Below are 17,738 nucleotides of genomic sequence, written 5' to 3'. Positions count from 1 at the left end.
CATGTGCTGGATATTGCAATCTACTTGGCTCTTCTCTTGCCACCTGGTTTCTCCCCAGTACCTCCCTCTATGTGTCTGTCTTTCCACAGTTTTTTGTTTTTGTTTTTCATTTTTTTTCATCGTACACTCCACCATGATATCTGTTTAATGCCTTCATCTGGTTCATATGTAAAAGATTTATCTTAGCCCAAACTTAACTAAAAGGAAAACTATTTCAAAACCTCATGAGGCTGCTTTCAGAACAATCCATATTCTGTATATGTAAACACCTTCAGTATTCAGTGCCAGAAGTCCTTTTAGGCAGTATTTGACTGCCAGTATTTGGTTACTGATTCCATTTGTCCATTGTGAGGCATGTGTGCTATAGATTTGACCCCTTGCCTAAAGTGTCTTCATTGTAACATATTGACCCAGTGCATTCTACCTTTAGGAGCTCAAATCAACTTCTTGTCCCTGGAGAAAATTTTGAATCCAAGCATGGAGTACAGGAGAAAATTGAGATTTAGACTGGTCATCAGAGCAGTCTAAAATCAGTCTTGACAAAGATCCTGTATTAATCTCAGCACTTTAGTTTTCTACGTAGTGCTGGGGCTTTTGGAGTTGCCCTGTACAAAGCAGGAGTTAGCTAAGTGTTTCTACCTCTTTAATCCTAAGTGAGTTAATTTGCATACCAGTTCCACACTTGACAACAGACCAAAGTTATTCTCAACATAATTTGTTTTATTTTATTTATCTTAAAGTTTATTTATTTTGAGAGAGAGAGAGAGAGAGCATGCATGAGAGCGAGTGAGGGAGGGGCAGAGAGAGAGGGAGAGCGCGAGTGAGATAGGGAATCCCAAGTAGGCTCAGTGCTGTCAGCCACAGAGCCCAAAGCAGGGCTTGATCTCACCAACTGTGAGATCATGACCTCAGCCAAAATCAAGAGTTGAGTGCTCAACCAACGAAGCCAACCAGGCGCCCCTCAAGGTAGTTTAAATATCCCTACTCATTTTCTCTAGGTTACATCCATTTCCAGCCTTCACATCTTTTCATCCTGTCTTAGTTCCAGCCTGCATCCACCCAAATTTGAAATTCATCCTTTACTAGATTTGATTAAAAAATCTGTCCATATCTATATTTCATGAGAACATTTTTGCTGAGGATTTATAGAAGCAGTTGTGGAAAGGCTTTTTAATTTACTCTTGTATACTGTTTCCCTTTCTTCCTTACCTACTTTCTCCTCTCAACTTACTTTTATTCTTTTTTTTCCCCTCTGGTAGAATTTTATTTGTTCCTTTCTGTAAAATCTCGGCCATTATTGACGCCTTTAGTGTCTGAGATTTTTGTCCTAAGAACAGTTTTTGCTGCTGGCCTTTCAAGAAAATACAGCATTTTCCGTAAGAGGCACTTTTATGTATAAAATTTTCTCCATCTCATCATACTCATGAGACCTATTTCTAAGTTTCTATAATATGTACCACATGACCCTGTTGTGCTCTTTAAGTTGCCCTCCAAATGAACTCCCCTTGAGTTGTCTACCTTGCCTGAGTAGCGAGTTGCTCTAGATCTTTGTCAAGTTAGTCTATTGACTAATGGTATCACCATTCTGCTTGTGTGATTGGGGAACTCAACTGACCTCAAACCCTCATTTGGTCGCATATCCCTGAGCACCCCTCTCTTCTTCTCCTTAATTCAATGTTCTGACACTTGGCACTTGACTAACCTCAGGGACCTGGTGAATTTCCAGACTTCACCTTCCCCATTTTTGTTTACCTTACTGTTTACTGAGTCCAAGTTCTGATACCATGGAAATGCTCAATAGGTATTTATCATCAATGATGAAATCATGCTACTCTTTCTGCTTCAGGAAATCCTTGGCCTGGTCACTGCAAAGTGTGTTTTTCCTAGGTTACTCTACTGCTTTGCTAAGAGGGCATCCTGGGGTATGTTTTAATGTTATGGTCCAGAACATACATTACACCCAGGCTCTGATGACATGAAATAAAATTTGGGGACAAAATCCACAGGAAATGAGAGCTAGTTTGAACCTAGATACTGTTTGTTTGTTTGTGGTTCTTTTTCTTTTTTGTTTTTGAACTAAGTTTCTTGTACTCTTGCCTTAAATATAGCAATGAAGAAAGTTGTAAGTACCTAGTTTTATGAATAAGAATATAATTACTTTAAACTGGTTTGATGCCTCTTCTCAAGAGTGCCATGCTGTATCCCAATAATTCTGTGTATTTACCTTAGGGAAATTTTTGCCAGTGTGCAGAAGGAAACATGTTCAAGAATGTTCATAGCAGGGGAAGGCAGAAAAATGGCAGTGCCCATAAGGCAGACTCTGTTAAGGGGTGGGGAATGACTGGTAGCAGTTTGAGGGACTCTGGGCTGGGAGCCTGGATTCTCTTGCCCTTACTGTTGTGGCCTCATCTTGGAGCAGTGGGTCTCTGTAGCACCTGTTGCACATGTTGTGCCTATAGCAGCTGCCGGTGGCCTCCAGTTGGCCTCTAAGCCACAGAAAGAGATGGCGGTCTCTATTACAAAAGATCAAGATGGAGAGAGTTTGTATTCAGACCATGAGCCTTGTACTTTGGATGAAGCCTAATGACCGGCAAAGAAGAAAGCTGACTTCCATGATGAAGAGGAACAGAATATACTGCTGGTGTAGGATTTGGAAGATATATGGGAGGAGAAAGTTTTACCCTTCAAACCTGGAGCTCACATTCCAGAAGCTGATAAAAAGAATGACCAAATCTCACTGCACCAAAAAATAGACAGGAACCTTGTTCTGCTGGTCAAAGAGAAGCTTGGAGATCAGGATGTTTGGATACTCCTACAGGAAGAGTGGCAACCCAGGGAGACCTTCTGAGGAACAGCTGAGTGAATACTGGCCACACTCTCAGAAAAGGACATGGAAGCCAAGTTCCTGGCAATTGTACCCTGTGGCCACTACAAGTTCAAGTTCCCTCAGGCCATGCAGGCAAAGTAGGCTCAGGGCCAAATTATTCTTTTTTTTTAAATTTTTTTAACGTTTATTTATTTTTGAGACAGAGAGAGACAGAGCATGAACAGGGAAGGGGCAGAGAGAGACGGAGACACAGAATCTGAAACAGGCTCCAGGCTCTGGGCTGTCAGCACAGAGCCCGACGCGGGGCTCAAACCCATGGACCGTGAGATCATGACCTGAGCTGAAGTCGGACGCTTAACCGACTGAGCCACCCAGGTGCCCCAGGGCCAAATTATTCTTAATCAAAGCAATGCTGTTAATTATTCCCACACCAGGAAGAAGGGCCATCATGTTAGATCCTTAAGGAGGAGCTGGGTGACTATTTGAAACTGAAATACCTGGCCCAGGTTAGGAGGTTGTTCTTGGGCCTCTGATAGACTGCGGCGCCTGACAGCAATACTTTGACAGTTCTACAACTGGGGCCTCAAGGACATTATGTGGTTGCCCCATCTTTGCAGGGAACAGCATACAACAAACTAAATTGAGAGAAATAAGTGAATTGATTCTTGGTGGAAAAGTGTTCATAGTATTGGAGGTAATGACAAAGAACTGAAAATAGCTCAAATATTTCTGTGCCAAAAAATCCATAAATAAACTGTATTTTTATACAGCGCAATATTATATAGTGAAAAATTAATGAACTACATATACATACATTTACATGGATGGAACCAGAAGTAATTTCAGTAAAGAAGTGAGTTTTAGAAAACTATATAATAAGTAAAATAAGTAAAATACTCTTTAGGCAATTAAGTATATTTTTCCCTAGTGACTTAACCAGAAAAATGAGATTTCCTGCAATTAAGAGGAAGAAGAGATGGAATTAAAGTCAATATTTTATTCTATAAGACTCTGTCACAATGAATTGTTCTTCCCTCCCAAACCTGGGAAACCAACAGTGTCAATTCTTCTTGTGGGAAACCTGTAAAACAACTGTCCACCAAGAAGAGAACACTGGAGAACGATATGGCTAACCATGACCGGGTGACTTCTCTTGGCAGTTTTTTCCTCTAGCCTTGAGCTGAAAAATTCCCTGAATTTGGGACACAATAGGGGGACAAAGAATGATCTGCAAAAACAGGAAGTTTAAGGAGGAAAAGTATACTTAAAATATACAGGAAAAAGAAAAATGCAAACCCCATCTCTGCTAAAACATTTTATTTTATTTTTTTTTTAATTTTTTTTTCCACGTTTATTTATTTTTGGGACAGAGAGAGACAGAGCATGAACGGGGGAGGGGCAGAGAGAGAGGGAGACACAGAATCGGAAACAGGCTCCAGGCTCTGAGCCATCAGCCCAGAGCCCGACGCGGGGCTCGAACTCACGGACCGTGAGATCGTGACCTGGCTGAAGTCGGACGCTTAACCGACTGCGCCACCCAGGCGCCCCTCTGCTAAAACATTTTAAAAAAAGCACCAATAATCAAAGGAATGTAAAACAAAAGTAGTTAACAAGTGGATAAAATTGGCAAAAACTAAATTAGACTGTGCATTTTAACACTGTGTATTCACCTACACTAACAGAGAACTAAACTGATACAAGGCTTTAGGAGACATGAGTTTGTAGCAATGATTTTTAAAAACATTTATTTTCTGTGACTGGTAATTCTAATTTCAAAAGTAAATGTAATTCCAAGGTTTTTTATTATTATTAGTGATGTGAAAGATTAGGAAAAGTATGATTGTCTGACAATTATAAATAGTGAAAAGGTTATGGTTGTGTATCCAGATGTTGAAATATTATGCATTATCTTTTAAAATTGCTGAAAAATATTTCAAGGCTTGAAAACGTGTTCCTAATATAATTATAAACTGCTACTATAAACAAGAAATTGAACTATAATCTTCATATGATGTCAACTATATAAATATATATGAACATATTCATGAAACAAGTTTTCCTTCAGGCGGTCACATTATTGCTGAGATTCATCTAATTTATAATTTCAAGGTTTTCCAATTTATCTAAAGTGAACAGTTCTTTAAAAAAAACTTAAATAATAAGAAAGCAATAAACTTTTTAAAATGATGTATTGCAGGCCTTAGAGGATTTTCCTTTCAACTTGTTCAGCTAAGCCTTCAGTGTGTCAGAAAGAGCACAGGCCAAGCGTCAGGAGATCTAATTTTGCCACTAACTAACAAGCTTTGTTAGAAAATCTCTTTGAGCCGATTTCTTTGTCTTTAAAGTGTCCAGCCTATCTCAGAGGGTTTTTATGAGGATCAAATGGCATAATGTATTTGTAATCTCTTTAAAAGTATAAAGTACTCTACTAATGCTGGTAAGACAAAACACTCTCTTCCCAAAAAGGGATGGGAAACTCCTAGGTAATGTTTCTCCCAACACTTGTCAGAAGATCACAAATGGTGCTATTTGAAAGGGTACAGATATGATTCACCTACCTTGTCTTGAATGAAATGAACTTCAGTCATTCAAACGGACAAAGTGGACAAAGAATCCAGGGGCAGAAATATAAAATTTAATTCTCCAGAGTCAAACTAAGTTCTGTCACTTGACTTAGTATTTTAGGATGGTAGCAAGGTGGAAAAGTCTAATATGTCTCTAACCCAAGTGGAAATAGGACATATAAAGGATAACAGAGGAGCAGGAAAATACTATGAACACCTCACTTGGGCCATCCTTACTTGAGGAAATAAACACTTCAACGTTCTTAACTTAGTCTTGATGGTTTTATGGCACCTTAAAATAATATAGTTGGAATATCATGGGCAGAGTAGGAAAAGGGATATGGTTCTGGGGAAACCTGAGAAAGCAAGGGAAGTTAAAGATATATCTAATATGAACTTGTAGATAAATTTGACTTCCATTTACAGGTGATGGAAGGAAGATTTAATCTTTAAAAAATTTTTTTAACATTTATTCATTTTTTGATAGACACAGAGTGTGAGTGGGGGAGGGGCAGAGAGAGAGGGAGACACAGAAACCGAGCAAGCTCCAGGCTCCGAACTGACAGCACAGAGTCTGACTCCAGGCTCGCACTCACGGACTGTGAGATCATGACCTGAGCCGAAGTCGGACGCCCAACCGACTGAGCCACCCAGGTGCCCCAAGGAAGATTTAATCTTAAACCTCCAAGCTAATAATTCAAAGTCTCCATTCTGTCAGTCTGTGTCACAGTTGAAAGCCAGGTGATTAATACAAGAATTGGGTGTGCTAATTATTATGGAGAGTACAGAAACTAATTCTCCGACAGCCTGGAAGTCTTACTCCCCAAAGAAGAAAGCGCTAAAATCATAAGTCAGAGTCACTGTGATACCCAATAATGTCATGGTTTAAAACTGATGTTTTTCATAATTAGGGACATCTTCATTTCATTAGATAATGTGGAAGACATTATGGAAAAATCATGTTTATTATAAAAACCAGCACAATATAAGGTTACACTTTTGCTAGTGACTTAGAAGGTGAGTGAAATTCCTTAACCTGCCTCTAAAACTGTGTTGTGTTGCTAAAGTTGTGTCATGTTTTCTTTTGAGTAGAAGGGATAAGATGATGTTTCTCATCTCCATCACATTCATCACCTAGCAAAATTGAGACAGAAATTCAGATTCCATATGTGAGAATATAGAGTCATTTTGTATAAAAGCAGAAATACTAGAAAGATATTTTTAGCATCTTATGTTCCTGAGAGGTATTTTAAGTATATTAAGTGTACCTCTGAGTATTCAAAAACCACAGACGACACATATATATCAAAGTGCATAGTTATTCTGGTATGAAGGAAAACATGAACACCTAGGAAGTTAATATAATCAAGGTGAGTTGGGACAGTATAAAGAAAAAAAATTACATGAATATGAAACCCTGATTTCACTGAAGATTAGTTTCATGAATTCATTTTTTAAAAACTGGATATTTTACTAGACTTGGTGGCACTTTACATACTGGAAATTTTGAAATCAGTAACGTTTTGAGATTAAATAAAAGAAACCATGCACTGATGATTCAGAAATAAAATAAGCCGCATATTATTGAAAATGACAAGAGAGGGGGGCACGTGAGTAGCTCAGTGGGTTGAGACTCGGACTTTGGCTCAGGCCATTATCTCACAGTTCATGAATTCGAGCCCCACATCACACTCTCTGCTGTCAGCACAGAGCCCACTTTGAATCCTCTGTGACTCTCTCTCCCTACCCCTCCCCTGTGATCACTCTCTCTCAAAAATAAATAAACATTAAAAAATTAAAAAAAAACAATGATATTTCTCCATCTCCTCTAGTGCAGATAGTTCTAAGCCAAATTAAGGAATGGAATCAAATACTTAATAATAGGTCTAGTCTTGAATCAAACAAAATCCTAAGAAGAAAAGAAACCAAAGGATTTGAAACTTTTGTATGTTAATTTGTGAAAAAAAAAGTTATTACTAAGAGGGACTTGTGAAATTTTTAAATTTCATATTGTTGTGAAAAAGAGAAGTATGTGTCTAAAAATAGAAGTCCTAAGCCGTGGCATTGGCTCTGCCTTTTGGCAGCTGGCTGGCTGGCCAAATCTCTCTGAGCCCCAATTCCATCACTATGAAATGGGCAGCAAATAATACTTCCCTGACAACTTTAAAGGGTTTTTATAAGTATCAAATACATCAAATGAAATAATCAGTTTGAAATACATTAAGCTGCAATGGGTTCTACAGAAGTAAAGTAGCACTGAGGAAATAGATTGACTTAACAATAGATAAACTTTTTAAGTACATTTTAAAATTATTTGTGAATGAAGTTTTGTAGAGATAATGCAATTTTAAATTTTAGAAGGATATGCTATTTAAAGCCATCTTGATGGAAATCAGCTTGTGAAATTAAAAAGTATATTTTCATATACTCAATTCCTTTAAAGTTGGCATATTAATACGTCTAGTCTATGCAGCATTCTGTACCATAGTAGAATTACAAATTAATACTCTGGAGAATGTTACCTTAAAAAATGAGAACCTTTATACTTAGTTTTTTGTTGTTTTTTTTAATTTTTTGAGTACAGTTGACACACAATATTACTAATATTAGTTTCAGGTGTGCAACATAGTTGATGCTCACTGGTGGTGTAGTGGTGAAGATTCAGTGCTCTGAATCAGTTGCTCATACTTTGTTCAAGAAGGTCAAAATTACTCATTTGATTTGGATCTTAGCAGTTTTTGTAAACAATAAGCTGATGAACTTTTTAGGGTATTCCAGAGGGACAAAGTAAAAGATACTTGGAAATGCCAACTTAGAACCTTTTAGCCCATGTTAAAATTCTTTTGTTGGCTGATAATTATTTTGGGAAGCTTATAGTGTGTACGCCATGTTGCTCTTATGGCCTTTTGGGTTCAAAGAAGTCTGTATTTAATAAATATTAATTTTAATAATCTTAGAGGTTAAATTATTGGTGTGAACTTCTTTAACCCCATAACAGCCCATTTCATTCTTCTAAAGAGAGTTTGTTGTGTACCTGGATGGTTTTCTCTTTTATATTTTGCTTTAAAAATTTTTTTTAAATGTTTATTGGAGAGAGAGAGAGAGAGAGAGAGAGAGAGAGAGCGCAAATGGGGGACGGGCAGAGAGAGAGGAAGACACAGAATCTGAAGCAGGCTCCAGGCCCTGAGCTGTCAGCACAGAGCCCAACACGGGACTCGAAAACACGAACCCCAAGATCATGACCTGAGCTGAAGTCAGATGCTTAACCAGCTAAGCTACCCTGGTGCCTCATCTATATTTTGTTCTTAATGAAAAATGTAATAGTAGGAAAACTTGTTACAGTTTCTAATACATAAATAAGAAATGTGGAATTCAGCTTTTTTTTTCTCATGACATTCTTTGTGTATGTGCTCACACCTGGTGAGCTTCTGGAAGATCATTCACTGAGGTTGCTCTCTGATGCCAGTCTCTAAGCTCAGCTCTTAGATTCCTCATACATTTCTTAGCCGCTGGTTGAGTTAGGATGACATATATAAATTTTTGTGTAAATTATTTGGTAGACAAGATATGTTCTAATGTGCATGATACGTCCCACGTGAAAAATAAATGCTTACACATAGCTAAAATCTGTCTGAATACACATCTACCCCCACAATCAAAATAAAATAGAAATGCTCAGGAAATACAACTTGTGCTGTGATTTTAAAACTGAAAAATTACATACAACACTATTTATTTTCACACAGTTTGGATGACCTAGCAAAAATTACTGAAAGCTGTGTGTCAGGTATTTTTTGCTTGATTTCTATATAAGTTGTTTTGGGCTTGGATGACTTACAAAAGTAAAAACTTTCACATTTCCTGCAAACAAAATTATATGACCCCCTTAGAAATATTTTTGACCTCTATGTATTTCTTCCTTCTGACTGATTGATGTTTGTACTCAAGGTAACAATCAGTAGTCTAAAAGTCAATCTTACTGTGTCTTTGGGGCACATTTTCATTGAGGAAGAGGAGAGAAAACGAAACAAATACCAAAGCAGCTGTAATGTGAGGATAAAGACACTAAAGAAAATAAAATGAGTAACATTTCATGCCAGACTTTCTCGTGCTTGGTTCTCAATGAATGTCAAACTGCAATAATGTGAAGAAAATTGTCAACTACTGGAGACTGATAGAACTAAAGAGAAACCGTGCTGGAGGAAAATTAAATGTGTACAAAAGCTGGCCAAGAAGCATAGGTAGAGAGAGTAAAATAAAAAGATGAAAAGAGGAGTAATGAAAATGTGACGTGCCAAAGGTGCTTAGGTGAGGAAAGTTTGAAAACAGATGTGGTAAGTGATTATTCAGTCTATTTGGTGTTTATTTGTTTAAAGGGTAGATTTTGAAGTATAAGAAGGAAGAACTTGATGGGAACTACTTTCACTGTCTTACTTTTTAATATATAAATGTTTTTTTCATGTATATCTGCAAGTACACATATATACATATATGTAGATGTATTTTTGATTTTTCCTTTAAAGAACAAGCAAAATACAAAAATTTTCCCTGCACATCTGAACTGTTAGCATCTGGCACATACAAAATGAATGTTCCACTAAGTACTTCTTCTATAAGGCTCCACTGATTTGAATGAACTAGCCAATTGGAGTTTGTCTCCTCTTCTCTCTGGTACATTGATTTCAGCCTGGACATATTGATCCCAGACTTTCTAGGTGGTTCACAAACAGCTCAGGTTAAATTAACTTGAGGACAGTGTTTGAAAATGCAGAATTACTCTCACTTTTTCATGCTTGTTATTAAGCATTGTTTCCAGAAGATCAATCTTTTAATTACATTGAATCTCCCTACTGGTGGCTCTCAGTAACAAGTAGTATATTGTGCAATGATTGGAAAAATAAAGAGGGGAAAAAATGCATTATAGCACATTGCCTTTCCAAAAGTAACGCCTCCAGGCTACTGAATACAGTCTGGTCTTCACCAGTATATCTAAGATTGTGGTCCTCTCATTATCAGTATACCAAAAGTTCACCTTCATGAGTTCACACTTGATAGAACTTATAATAAATATCTGCTAATATTTAGCATGTGTTGTGTAGTGGGAGTTGTCTTTAAGCATGTTAAATATTATCTACCATGAGGTTGGCTCTGTTGACCTTCCTGATTTTAGAAGTAAGGAAACTAAGGCTCAGTGATACTCAGTAATTTGCCTATGACCTTATAACAATAAGTGGCAGAGCTATGTTAAATTTAGTTCTGTCTACCCTCCAAGGTAATGATATTAATTCTGATGCTATTCTTTTTTATGTAAAATATTTTTCTTTGAATAGCTTAATGCATTGCCATATTTTTTATTCTTTGTGTTGAGTCATTATTTCTGGTATGTAGTAAGTGCAGGAATCATAGCACTTTGCAGATGGGAAAGCAGAAACAAAGAACATTCAAGTGGCTTGAATAATATACATAAGAGAGGAACAGAATTAAATATATCTATTCTCATTCTGAATGTCATTTTGTTTAAGAGATGCATTTAAAATGCTACAAATTCTTTGCAAATCCACACTTGTCAGATGGAGTCTAGTCCCTCTCTTCTTTGAACTGGTTGACTTGACCAATATGATATAGTGAAAGTAATGTTTTTGTACTTCTTTTTTTAAAAATTTATTTTAATGTTTATTTTTGAGAGAGAGACAGAGCATGAACGAGGGAGAGGCAAGAGAGAGAGGGAGGCACAGAATTCAAAATAGGCTGTAGACTCTGAGCTGTCAGCACAGAGGCCCACATGGGGCTTGAACCCACAAACTGTGAGATGATGACCTGAGCCAAAGTCAGATGCTTAACCAAATGAGCCACCCAGCCATCCCAATGTTTTTGTACTTCTCAGGCTTTGGGTTTTTCTGTTTGTTTTATTTTTTGGTTGTTTTTTTGTTTTTTGTTTTGTTTTGTTTTTTACTTCCAAGGCTTTGTATAAATCCCAGCACCTTCTGCCCAGACTCACCCCAATCACTCTGGGGAAAGCCAGCTGCCCTGGAGGAAGCTACTCTGAGATAGACATTCTGTGAAGAAGCGCAGGCTAGCCATATGGGGAGGCCACAAGGGTCAGAAAAAATAGCCCTGGCTAGATCCAGCTATTGTAGTCATCTCATCCCAGACACCAGACAAGCAAATGAAGAGGCAGTTGTGGACCTACGAGTCCAGCAGCTATAGTGTGGAAGATAATCTAAGAACCCACCCAAAGGCCAAAGCAAAGTATCTCAGGAGAGCTATCCCAGACATATCCAGTTATTTGAGCCATTCTATTTAGGCCCTAGCAGGACCAGGAGAGTATACAGTGGACAGTTGTTCCACAGAATTCTGGAATGTAATGGTGTTCTGCTATCTCACAAGTTTAATCTATCTGCTCCATAGATGAGGTGTTCTATTGTGGGCCTTAAAGGTTTAGCTCTTGAGCTATAATAGTAGCCACAGATTTCCCAGGAGGCATTATCCTGAGATACTTAGGGCTATGTCCTCAACCAGATTTGAAAATCAATTACAGGCTTTCAGTCCCCTGTGAAGTTAAATAAGGGGTACGGATTCTTCTCATCAGACTCTTTTTTTATGATTCAGGCTTTTCAAAATGTGGGGACCTTAAAAAATAGTAAGAATCAAGTGAGATGACAGACTTAGGTGTATTTTGAGAGGAGACATATGAATGCATGAATATGGAGTTCTGATGATGGAATGTGCATATTATACACTATCATATCTAACAGGAATTTTTAATGCTTTAGGTGTTAATAGTGTGCTTTGAGGTACATTTTCTCTGCATAAACCTGACCCCACTCCCTTTGAATCTTACTGCCATTTTTCAGGACTCATTTATGTTATTCAGATACTATGATGGTGAGGGATACACATTGATCCAAGAGAATCTGGGAGGTAACCCTCTCTTTAATGGAAAGTGTGAGCAGATATTGTAGGCAGGCTTGATTTCATACTTCTAAGCATCTGTCATCAAAACGTAGACTTAGGATATCACCCACAGGCTAATATCCAGTCACAGGAGCTACAGAATATATTTATCTCTTGTACATTTAATTCCTAACCTTTGAAATGTCTGAGAGCTACATTTTTCTCAGATTGGAGAAAGGGCTAAAGAGTAACTCCGTGCTATACAAAACGAAAGAAGAAAGATGTGCTGCCTTTTCACCTGTGTTATCTCTTTATGCTGATTCTAGTTCCACTCAAATATAAGCTGGGATGAAATAGCAAGTTATAAAAAGTATTACTGTCACTGGAAACAGAAAAGTAGACAATGCAGAATTTTTGAGGACATTCCCTTGGAGATTCTGACCTATATGGAGTCAAACTTTAGCTTTTCTTTTTGAGGAGTTGGTGCAGCAACTTTTGGTGTATTTCTATTACCTGATGATTATCCTCCCAAAATGTCTGGTACTTATTTATCAAAAATCTGCCTGGCTTAGGTGAAGGGTGAGCAGTACTTGTAGGATTTCAAAGTACTGAATCTACATCAGGCTTCTGAAAAGATTTTGACACGGACCATGTGCCACTGTACCTAAAACCTTATAGATTGGCTAACATCTCAAAATTTAATGATGTACTGGAATGAACTGACATGGGATCGAAGGATTCACAGATATATCAAGCACTGAGAGTAGGAAATACTGTAACTTAAGTAGAGTGGTGGGAGAAAAATGCTTCTTTGCCAAACATTAGCTTTATCCAGAGCATTTCAGTCAAAAGTTGAACTCTCACTGGCCTCTCCCAAAACTCTTTCTCTAGCCCACAAGTTAGGAATAAAACTTAAGAATACTAGGACAAAAGAGCGCCATAAGGAATCTTCTGACCGACTGGTTCTTCAAGTATAGTCTATTGTTGATCTCAAAGAGAGAAACATGTGTCCATGGGCACGAGCTGGTCTAAAATACAAGTCACTCATGTTTATTTAAAATTTTATCTCAGCTTCAATTTGAACATACATTCAAGAGCTCCAAAATAAACATAGACAATACAGACACAATTACCGATGTAGGAGATAATATTTTGAAGGTTTTTTTTTAATGTGTGATAAAAGAAATATTAACAGGTAGAATAATTGGTCACTGGAGTCTGATTTGAAAATGACTAGATTATCTCTAAGAAGTACTATAATTAAATTGTCTGATTAAAAGCTGATCTAATTCCCTTGTCCTGAGAGCAGCGACCAAAATCTCTAACATAATGTACAACACCTTGCAAGGTCTCAGACCTGTCCATATCTCCAGTCTCCATTTATATCACTATCTTTCTCTCTCTGCACGTGTACCCTCTAGCCTTCTTTTAGTCCTTATAATGGTCTATTCACTCTCCTATTCATTATCACAGCCAGTTTCACATTGTTTCAGCCACAGTAAAAATTAAACTAACCATATTTCACTATCCCCCTACAATATTGTCCCGATGTTTTGCTTCTTCCCTTTCCTGTCACCTTCCATCCTACCATTTATATTAAAATATAAGAGCAAGACAAACACTGTATTAAGAAGTATAATTCATAATATTCTAGATTAAGTGAAATCAGCATTATGTGGAAATTGCAGTCTTCAGTGCAGCCCATAAAAAGATGTTAATACTGTATTCCATGACTACTGTAGCCACTTTACGAGGGATCTATCCAAGAAATACAAAGACTGAACCCAGAAAATGTAGCAATGTCTTTTCTCTATATGTTAGAGTACAGAATGAGTTGCTAGACTACAGAATGAGTTATTTCAAACTGCAAAAAGTATTTTGCATGGCAAGGAAACACAGTAGTACAGATGATACAGAGTATAGATATAATTCCCAGTATTTAGTCTGTCAATCAGTTAGCTGGTCATAAAGTAGAGGCAAATCTCTGTGTGATATACATACTAATTTCAATCTGGCAACTCTTGCTGTTCTGGAAGATAATTTTAAGTCATACAGCAATGAATGTGTATATGGGTAGGTTCCTATGAGAAACTAACAGAATTTCATTGATGGGAGTGCTATAAAATTTATAAATAAATTTAAGTGAGGTATTTTCAGGAGTAAGTAAATAATGTAGCTAGTGACAATGGATATAGCAAAACATGTAAACATGGGGTATGTGTAATTGAAAGATTAATCCTCTCATTTTTGTCTTAATCCCATGTACATGGGACTAAACCTTTGGGGTCATTGCCAACCCTTGCTCAACCACCTTGAATTTTCAGTTCAAACTGAGCTATTTCCTTTATCTCTCTTGGTAACTAGACATCTAACATTATCTTACATGGAGTATCATGTTTATTCTTGAATCCAGATTGAAATTTTGATCTTTGAGTGTAGTTTAATTTGTCCCCTTCCTCTGAGCAAGAAATCAGGCAGGAAGTGAGTCAGTCTGTACTTGGGAGCAGAAGGGTCTCTTACATAAAATTTTTGAACATGGAGCAAAGGTGTGTGAGTGTGTATGTTGGGGAAGGTAGTGGATGATAACAATAGCTGTTACTTTGTGAGATTCTGGTCCAGAGGGTGATGAGATAAAGATGTAGGGAAGAAGATGGATGGAGAATAGGTAGGCAATGGCTGGAGATATACACTAGAAGCTAAAAACAGCCTGGGGATTCAGGCTAGTCAAGAGTAAGAGCCAGTGAAAGGTAATTGGACTTACATTGGAGACCAAGGTCCTGTGCTCAAAGCAGCTTTTTGTATGTTATGCAGTACCTTAGTAGAGGGGCTTTATTTACTTAAAATGAGTGGATTAGGTGTAAAAGCTTGGATTCTAAATGATTACCACCCTATGGACTCTGACCATAGGACGTCCATGCCCTAAACTGTCTTTCCTGGTGGTTGGATCCTGAAGTCTGCCAGTCTATCGGGACTTACCATCCACATCCTTCAATCTCCATGTCCTCAAGTTGTATTGTCAGGTCTACTGTGCTTTCATAAATTCAGACTTGTTACACATTCCTTCAGCTCCCTTCATATTATCCTTATATCAATGGCCATTGTTTTTAAGAAAATTCCAAACTTATTATATAGCTGTAGTAATTGACTGTGTAGTATTGGTTAAGGATTAGATGAATAGATCAATGCAATGGACTAGATAATCTAGAAATACATCCATAGAAATATACATAATTGGTTTTTGATAAAAATGTACATGAAATTCACTGGATAAAGGGTAACATTTTCATGAAATGGGGCTGGAGCTGTTAGATGTCAATAATACTAATACTAATAATAAAACAAATCCTGACCTGAGTCTCACACTGTACACAAAAATTAACTCAAAATGTATCATGGATCCAAATGTAAAACGCTAAACTATGCAATTATCAGGAAAACTCAGGAGAAAATCTCTGCACTAGGATTAGGCAGAAAGTTCTTGGAGTTCACATCATAGACACATTCCATAAAATGAAATATGGATAAATTAGATTTCATTGAAATTTAAAAGTGTTGTCTTGTGAAAGACTCTGTTGGAAGAATGAAGGAAGGAGAAACAGAATAGGAAAATGTACTTGCAAACCTCATATCCAGCAAAGGACTAGTATCTAGAATATACAATGAAATCTTAAAACTGAACAGTGAAAGATCAAAGGGCAAAACAAATAAGACATTTCATTGAAAAGGAAATGCAGATGGCAAAAAAAACACATGAAGAGATATTCAACATTATTAGCCATTAGGGAAATGCAAATTAAAACCACAATGAGATATCACTATATATCAAAATCGCTGAAATAAAAAAAATAACATTATGTGCTGATAAGGATGCAGAGAAACTATATCACTCTATATTGATGGTGGGATTATAAAATGACCTTGCTTTTCTTAAGAAGAGTGTTGTTAGGTTTTCGTGTAGTTTCCAAAAAAACATCATATGACACAGCATTTACACTCCTTAGGCATTTGTTTTAGAGAAATAAAAAGTTAGGTTTATACAAAAACTTGTATGTAAATTTTTATGACAGTTTGACTCAAAAATAGCCAATAACCGGAAACAACCAAGATGCCTTTCAGTAGCGAATGGTGAAACAAATTGTGGCACATCCATATCATGGAATGCGACTTGCCAACAAACGAAGATACTATTTTTACACCCAACAAATTGGATGAATCCCCAGAGAATTATGTTGAGTAAGAAATAATCCCAGAAGATTATATAGCATGAAATTCTACTTATACAGTTGTGTTGGAGCAACAAAAATTTTAGAAATGGAGAGCAGATTAGGGGTGCAATAGGGAGAAGGGAGGTAGATGTGGTTAGAAAAGGGTGAAATGAGGGAACATTGTGGTACTGTATCAATGTCATTATTGTTTGTGACATTGTACTGGGGGAGTTATCATTGGGAGATGTTACCTCTGGCAGAAATTGAGTAAATGGTACACAGGATCTCTTTGAGTTATTCCTTGTAATTACCTATGAATCTATAATGTCAAAATTAAAAAAAAATTAAAGCCTCTAAATGCAGTGTGGAGTATTATTTTAGGAAAGCAGCTGCGGGTAATAGGAGGTAGTGAACTAATGGAGGAAAATAATGGATGTTTAAGTTAAGTTAGAGGCTTTGGTATTTGAGGACTATAACAGTTTGAAAAAAAATGGGGATGGTATAATCAATAGGATTTCCTGAATGTTTGGATGTAGGAGTAAAGGTAAATAAGGTGTTATGAATGAAGTCCATCTTTGGGGTTTGAATAATTGGATAGTGCTGATGGTAATCACTATTCATTTAAGAATAGGAAAAGTATGAGAAGAAGCCAAACCAAAATACGTATATGTGTGTGTATATAAAATGCCGAAATGTGTGTACGTTTGTGTGTATAGATATATGTATATATAATGTAAGTAATATATATGAAATATATATATAAACATACAATAATAACGTCAGACTTTGGAGAATATAGTGCTGTAGTCTCTCTACTATGTCAGAAAGGAGGGTGGTGCACTACATTTACCACAAACTATCTTTAACTGCTGCTATTATTCATTCAGCTTTTTGTCACAAACTGTATTATCTAAGCAGTAGATGTTTGCAGTGGTTGTAAAAACTTTTATGTATCTCACTGCTTAAAGATCTCATTTTATTTTACATGCACTAATGAAAGTGGTGAATTATAATGTACAGAAAAGATGAGATTTTTATGTGAGTAGTCATCCTCATTTTACCTTTTTTGTTAATATGCATTTTATATATTATACTTTCATTAGATACATCTGGTATTGATTGGTGCAAACATGTTATGTTTCTGACACACCATGGACAATCACACCCTACTCATACCTCCCCACCTCAGTCCCTGCTGCTGTAGGGGAAAAGGAGATCCATCTTACTTCACCACATTTTGGCTAACTG

The 17,738-nt window shown here is 36.9% G+C and overlaps 1 pseudogene; it reads left to right on the top strand.

Annotated features, from left to right (window-relative positions):
- Positions 1 to 2,296: 2,296 nt before the first annotated feature.
- Positions 2,297 to 2,968, top strand: LOC124503908 (39S ribosomal protein L46, mitochondrial-like; annotated as a pseudogene).
- Positions 2,969 to 17,738: the final 14,770 nt, after the last annotated feature.

This window comes from Lynx rufus, unplaced genomic scaffold, assembly GCF_022079265.1.
Source record: "Lynx rufus isolate CCGP_SWC_20201006 ecotype Redwood Valley unplaced genomic scaffold, mLynRuf1.p SCAF_8, whole genome shotgun sequence".
Lineage (NCBI taxonomy): Eukaryota > Metazoa > Chordata > Mammalia > Carnivora > Felidae > Lynx > Lynx rufus.
Note: the sequence above shows the minus strand (reverse complement) of the source record. Positions and strands in the feature narration are given on the sequence as shown.